The 7,261-nt window shown below is 39.3% G+C and overlaps 1 long non-coding RNA gene across 2 annotated transcripts; it reads left to right on the top strand.

The window, feature by feature from the left end:
* The first annotated feature begins 1,979 nt into the window (after window positions 1–1,979).
* On the top strand, window positions 1,980–4,467 carry LOC133739194 (uncharacterized). Of its 2 annotated transcripts, none has more exons than XR_009860480.1 (3): window positions 1,980–3,240; window positions 3,354–3,808; window positions 4,073–4,467. It is a non-coding gene; the product is annotated as an uncharacterized LOC133739194 (long non-coding RNA). The 2 variants fall into 2 exon arrangements; XR_009860481.1 differs by having other exon boundaries at window positions 1,980–3,499; window positions 3,732–3,808.
* The last annotated feature ends 2,794 nt before the right edge of the window (window positions 4,468–7,261 follow it).

Raw genomic sequence — 7,261 nt, 5'->3', positions numbered from 1 at the left:
ACTTACACAAATCATAGATTAATTATGCCGTTGGTGTCACATCTCTTTATTAGCTACGGAAGATAATTGCTTACAATAATTGTTAGTCACCAAAAAATAAGACAAAGAGTTGCCCTAGGAATTTTACATGAAAGGTATGTCTCTAAACATAGCATCGAGGGGTTCTACTGATTATGAGATTACACTCTTTTTATCAATAATTTAGAGTCAAAGTGCCTTTTCGACAAAGTTTGAAAGTAATACCTCAAATTAGAGTCCTTGATCTTTTTAGGGTTACCGATCATGTAATTTTTTTTTTTTTCCGAAGTGATTACTGATAACCCATAAATTTATGTATGTATGTATGTACAAATTAAGCAGCCACCGATTGGCGAGGATATGTGATGGTAACCACGAAATAAGGGAATAGTTGTAATTCAATAGTTAATCTTATGTTACTGAATTGACATAGAATTCTTATATAAACTTTCTAATTTTATGATGGTGAGAAAAAGTGAAACGGAAAGGCATGCATTAATTGTGATATATGAAGTAAGCATAGTACATGCTGTTAAATTATCAAAGGACACACTGTTGAACAGTAAAATTTTAACAGATGTAAGAGTGATCGTACTTAAAAGATTAATTTGTTGGTTTGAAGTTTAAATAGACACTTTTAACTTGGCATTAAAAAGTTCAAGTTTTTTTTTTTTTTTGGATAAGCCAAGGGAGCGTCAATCCATTAAATATAAAAGTGGGTAACATTACAAAATGACTCACCGGAATCTCCCAGCTACGACAAAATTGAGCCATGAATAGAAACCCTAAAGTAAAACCCTAGAGAATCTAACATAATGTTACCTTAGAGTAAAGCTCTAAGTAACCAGTGACCAGTAACCTGACGCTACTAGAGAGGCCCCGAACACAGTCAAAAGCCTTCTCCAATATATTGAGAACCCAATAAACTTGGTTCCCAATCCACCTGGATCCCAAATACGGGCCCAAAATTGAGCGGGCCTAACCAACACAACCCACCCAGAACCAATGGGCCCTGAAGTAGCCCATGACATTAGAAAGCAAGCCCATGCCCCTAAAGAAGTGCTCAAGGCACCCAGACCACCATCCCGACGCCGCCACGCTGAGCCATGCCACCGTCGGAGTCCACCATCTCCATCAGCCTCTGCGACTTTCGTCCTCACCTAGTAACTGCCGCTACCTAGAACTCAAAGCCATCACCAGACCACGAAGATCACCAATCTTGGAACAAATGGAGGAACACCATGAGGCCATATAGCCCAAAGCACTACCGCCGCCATAGGCCGGATCAGACCAAGCCACCACACGCCCGGACGCCCTCAGACTCCTAGATCGGAAATCAAGCCGACCTCCCACCAGAGAGCGAGCTCGGTCACCATCACAACAGCCCCACCTTCTCCATGAAAGAGAAAAAGTAGAACCAAGATCCCAAACTCGATTTTCCGCATCAGAGAGAGACTTCGTATGATGAGATTCCCTCAAACAATTGATCTCCCAACCTTTCTCCTTGCTAGCACCGCCTTGGCGCCTTGTAGTTTTGAACAGCAAGCCAATAGGAGCCGGATGCCACAACCCACAGGTTGAACAGAAGGGAAGTACTGTGAGCCCCGAAAAAGTTTATCGAGCTTAATTAAGTGAAATAGGTCGATAATTTACTTATCGATCTCGATAAACGTTAAAGTAATCGAGAATATTTTCAGAAATTTTCATAAAGTGAAATCCTCAAATTCGGATTTGGATAATAAAGTACACGTCACGGCGAGTTTGTGAAAATTTTTGGGGAATTTTCCGGGTACTCGAGCTATTTATAGCTATTTTCCGAAGTTGTGGAATTTTAGAAATTAAATCAAGAAATAGAAAATAGGTGGAGCAATCCCAGCCATCCATCATTCCATCGATTGATCACAACCGTTGGATATTAATAAGCCTCCTCTTCTATAGCTGCTGGACCAGATCAGGTGATCTGGGAGACGCGCGAGAGAGAGAGAGAGCGAGCTGGGAGTTCCCAGACCCGGACGCCACCGACCCGAGAAGGAAACCCGGCCATCGCGCCACCTTCGGGCCACCCCACGAAGGCGCGAGGGAACCCACGTCTTCGTCTCTGCGTCGCCTACCTCTCTGCATCCTCAGATCGTCCATGCATCGGCTGTGGAGGGAGAATCGACGGTGAGAAGCTTGAAGCTTTTCCGGCGGGTTCAACGAATTACGGCGACTCCGGTCATCGTTTGGGCTGCATGTGGTATGAAAATCGATCCTCTCATCATGATCTACATGTCTGTATGATTAGTTTTCGAATTCGATTAGGTTTTAATGATTTTCGATTTTGGGTGATTTCGGCTCGCCGTGTTCTTCGACTCCGGCGACGTTTCCGGCACTTCTGGGCTTGGCTTCTGGCTTGAATGCGTCTGTAGGCGAGGGCTGACCTTGGTTTGGGAGTAAAGTCTGGGAATTTTTGGGTGGTGATCGAACTGGGAAGTTTGGGCTTGCTGTGTTCGTCGTCGGACGCAGACTTGCAAAATTTGGATTTTTGTTCCTGGTCAAGTTGGGTTCTCTGTGAAAACTTTGAGAATCAGATTGTGTGGTCAATGTCCGGAAATTGGTTGCCATGTTTGTATGCTTACTGTGAAATCATGTTTTGAGGGAGGTGTATTGAGTTTGTTGTGAATTAAGAAGGTATTTGGATTAGTTGGAAAATTTGGATGAGTTGATAAATTGATATTGTGATGTTGAATAATTAGTTGTATGGATTTGAATTGGTTGTGAGGATGTGCCTATGCTGGAATACCTATAATGGGTTGTGTGGATTTCAAATTGGGTGTCCATAGTAATAATCGTTAAATAAACTTGATCGTATTCGTTGACAATATTCGGAATTTGATATAACTTTCGTTTGCTTGAGCATTGTGTGAAATGATAACAAGTAAAGAAAATGAATTAATATATTGGGTGACCTTAGTAAATTCGGGTGCACCTAATATTATTGGTCGATATCCTAAATCTCAAGTAAGATGTTCGGTAGTTGGGATAGTTATCGAACTTATAGTGATTGGTCAACTTCGGTCAAAGCATGGTCAATCCTGGTCAAACCAGGAAGGGTTGGCTTTAAATATTTGTTCGACGGATTATTAACGTTAATTATGTCGGAATTTAGGATTTCCAGTTACCCGAGGAACGGAAGGTTCGTGAATCTCGGACAACGTAAAAGGTTAAAGCATCGAAATCCAGGTAAGGGACTCGGGACTCATTCGGTTAGTTGTTTTCCGTTTTGAATTAAATGTTTATGCATATTTGAGTTGCATGGTTTGGTTATTGATGGCTTGAGAGTGAGTGGAACATAGCGATTCCTTGGGCTTCAATCCCCTAAACCTCCGGAGGGGCCGTATGGACGGAATTTTGACATCCTCTGAGGTGCGGCACTATTTCTAGGTGATATGGCGTAAGTGGACACTCTCACTACACTTACCTGGTGATGATTTTATTTGAGGTAAGGCCGTGTAGTTGGTTCATGGGACTGGCCATAAGGTATTATGCATTTCTTTGAGTTTCGTGCATTGGATTTTGAGTCCGAAAGATATTTAAAGTTTGTCGTTCTTTAAAGAAATGGTTTAACTTTTTCATACTGGGATCCCAAATTATTATCTTATGTGTCGGTTTTCAAACCTAGTCGGGTGAAGCCCCTATTGAGTAGCGAGGACGAAAGCTCACCCCTACAACAGTGTGGTTGCAGGTACTGTGCACTGGGAACGGGATTGGAGCGGACGAAGCTGGGTGTGCAGATTTCAATAGAAGTCAGGTTCTGGGTTCCAATCTTATTCCTGTTCCTTAAAATTGTATTTTCGGAACTTGTCACAATTTGTTTGTTAGATGATAGGTCCTTTATTCCTCGGTTGTTTGCAACGTTAAGTCCTGGACGAACATTTGAATTTAAAGTTTTAGAAAGGTTTTCACCTCAAAAAAAATTTAAAAGCTTCCGTTGCGAATTTTTGTCAAAATTTATTTCGAACAAATGCCTAGCGAATTTCTAGAATGTAAATAGAATTTTCGGTTTATGTTTTAGGGACTCGCGGCACTGTAACGTACTCAAGCTGGTGAAGTGCAGTTTGGGGCGTTACAAGTACGACCTCAAGGAGGACGACAGACAGGCTTCACGGGGGGAAGAAACCTCCTCGGATGCCAAGGATCTCGACGAGCAAAACTCTAGAGATAGGGTCTGCCGCCGCCAGCAAAGAGGGAGGAGAGCTCTCATATGCAAAAGCTCCTACTAAGTACAAGTTCAAGTTAGCCAAGAGACAGTTTGATATATATAAATAAGGTCTCAAAATGGTAAATCTGATCTTCAACGCTATATGCAGTAATTTCAATAAGCACTTGAAATCTTTTTCTAAATTCATGGTAATCGTCCCAATACGTTATTCAATGTAAATTTAATAAGTTTTTTTTTTTTGAACTCAATTTAATAAGTTTCTTGTATGTAGACACATTAATCAATAATGATATATAGCAATTTTCTTTGTAATGTACAAGATATATTGCTAGAGGATTATATTCGATCAATGTTTGTCAAGTACTGTACCATCTAAGGAATAGATAGAATGGCTATTACATAAGATGATTGCAATGATCTTATCCATTGATTGAGGGAAGCTAGATCATCTTGTGGTTCATGTTTATCTCTATTTATTTATCAATAAATAAAATTGTACGCTTTTGCATGACATGAGCTAAGTAGTAGAAATGTTATTTGTCAAAAAAATAATAAAAAAAATTAATGCGAGTTAATAACTTTATTACAATGTTACTGAATTGTAGTAGCTTTCACCGGCCGCACGAGAAACATACACAAATGCCGTTTCAAATTTTTATGCTTGCGACATGAGCAGATAACAAAATACCAGTAAAACCTCTCTCCAATGAGTCCAAACTTTATTAAGTAATAATCCACAATAACTGTCCAAAGTTTTTGAGGATGTTGCTTGGATTTGGGCTCACTCTTGGACCAAAATCATGGGCTCTAGTTCTCTAGGGTTTCGTATTTGGGATTCCGACGACTTGATCCAAAAAACTACGTCTATGTTTGACATTTGGGGTACTAGTGAATCTTCTGGAGTAGTGAAGGATGATTCAAACTATTCTGTAATAGCGGCGTATGAAATGTCAAATGAGTGGACCTATCTCTATGTACCACCGTGGGTACTACCACATCTTCTTGTTCTGTCTGTTAATGGCAGCGGAAGGGTATGTAATGGCTACTCTGGCCATAGGCTAACACAAATTTCTAGAAATTTGATAACGCTCCACGAATGTTATCTGGATGTGTTACAATATGATTGTAACCAACTCTATTGAGTTCCTATCTATAAAGTTATTTTCTTGATTAAAAAAAAAAAAACTAACAAAAGTAAATGACTTTTGTAGAAATAACTGTATTGTTAATTTCCTAACAATTAAAAAGAAGTTATAGAGATAGAGATAAATAAAATATCTTCAATTTCAAAAAGACCATATAAAAAGAGATTTTTTATTTTTATTTTTTATCAAAAGAAGTGTTTCTTGGCTCATGTATGTCATTGGTAATGACGGACCTGTAACTGGTTCATTTCTTAAGGCTAGAGTGGGGAGTTCTTGTCCACCACCGGTCATTCCCATATTATGTTATTTTGGTTAGTTGAATAAGACTTCTTATTCTCAATAAAAAAATTAAAAAAATTTCATACATCCACCTTTAGCATGTGGACCTCCTCAAATTTTTGTCTCCAAAAAATTGAAAGAGAAAAATAAAAACTAGCGAGCTGTCTTCCGTCTTCGGCTATCTTCTTCTCTGATTCTCCCTCACGTACTGCTTCTCTCTCTGCTTCTCCTTTTCTCTTTCTCTCTTTGTTTCTTCTCTCACTGTTTGTGTCTTGTTGTGATTTGTGGGAAGCTAGTATTTAATTGTTTATGTTAATTATATTTCCAAGTTTGGAGGATGCTTCCTTGTAGACTTGAATTATATGACAATTGCAGGATTGCAATTTGCAATTGCTAAAACCACATAGCAGAATACGTATGGTATAAAACTTGATAAAGTAGAAAAGGATCGAGATATCAAATCTAATGACTACATAGAAATATAGACCCCCACAACACAATTTACCCTTTCTATACAGGAAGAAAGGGAGAATTTCCCAAATCTAAAACCAAAACCCCATCCTTGAATCTCAAATCTCAACTCCTACTAAAATTAATTGGAAAAATAGCTCTTCAACCAAAGAGAGTGAGAGAAACAAAGAGAGAAAAAGTGATGAGAAAGTCTGTGAGAGCGGGGAAGAAGGAGAGATGGTAAACGACAATCTTGGTTTGGGTATTTTTATTTTTTTAACTTTTTCTTTGTGGAGGGACAAAATAGGATAAAAAAATTACAAAAATTTGTGGAGGTCTATATACCAAATATGGAGGTATGAATAGAAGTACTCTATCAAAAGGGGTGTCAATTCATTAAATAAGTAAAGAGAGGCATACAATACACAGTAACTCACTCATAATAGGCCCATCATAATCAAGTTACTGCCTAGAGACCCTAGAATACCTAGAACCCTAGGAGAAAGTTTACATGTTGGGTAGGTCAAGGTCATGAATCACTGGGTTAGACATTATTCACTTCTTTTTTATGTTTGTTTCCACCCGTTGGGTCTGGGTCACTGGATCAGTTTCTAAACTAACCTGGGTCACTCTAGGTGAGTTTGTAGGTCAGGAAACTGACCCAGAGAGTGACCTAGAGTGACCCAAGTTAGTTTGAAAATTAACACAGTGACCCAGACCCAACGAGTAGAAACAAACATAAAAAAGCAGTGAACAACGTCTAACCGAATAACTTGACCTAGTGACCCAACAGGTGGAAACAAACATAAAAAATTAGTGAACAATGTCTGACCTAGTGACGCAACGAGTGAACTTGCTCTAATAAGGATGTGTTGGACAACGATGTAAATTAAGTAATTAACCAAATAACCTGACGCTACTAAAATTTGAACTGAACCAAGCCAAATTTCAAATCTCAATTTATTCATAAAACTTATGGGACCTCGCTACGTAGAGGGGGCTTCCCCATAAACACCTACCATCTGATTAGACAACTTAACCTGCATCAGCTTTCTATGAATCCTTACTCCCTTAGCCATGGTACCCTCGTGAGCAAAAGGATTTTTTGACTTATTCTTGCTACCACGCGGGCGACCAAGCCTGCGCTTCTTTACTGGTGAAACCACAA

Source organism: Rosa rugosa, chromosome 3 (genome assembly GCF_958449725.1).
Source record: "Rosa rugosa chromosome 3, drRosRugo1.1, whole genome shotgun sequence".
Taxonomy (NCBI): domain Eukaryota; kingdom Viridiplantae; phylum Streptophyta; class Magnoliopsida; order Rosales; family Rosaceae; genus Rosa; species Rosa rugosa.
Note: the sequence above shows the minus strand (reverse complement) of the source record. Positions and strands in the feature narration are given on the sequence as shown.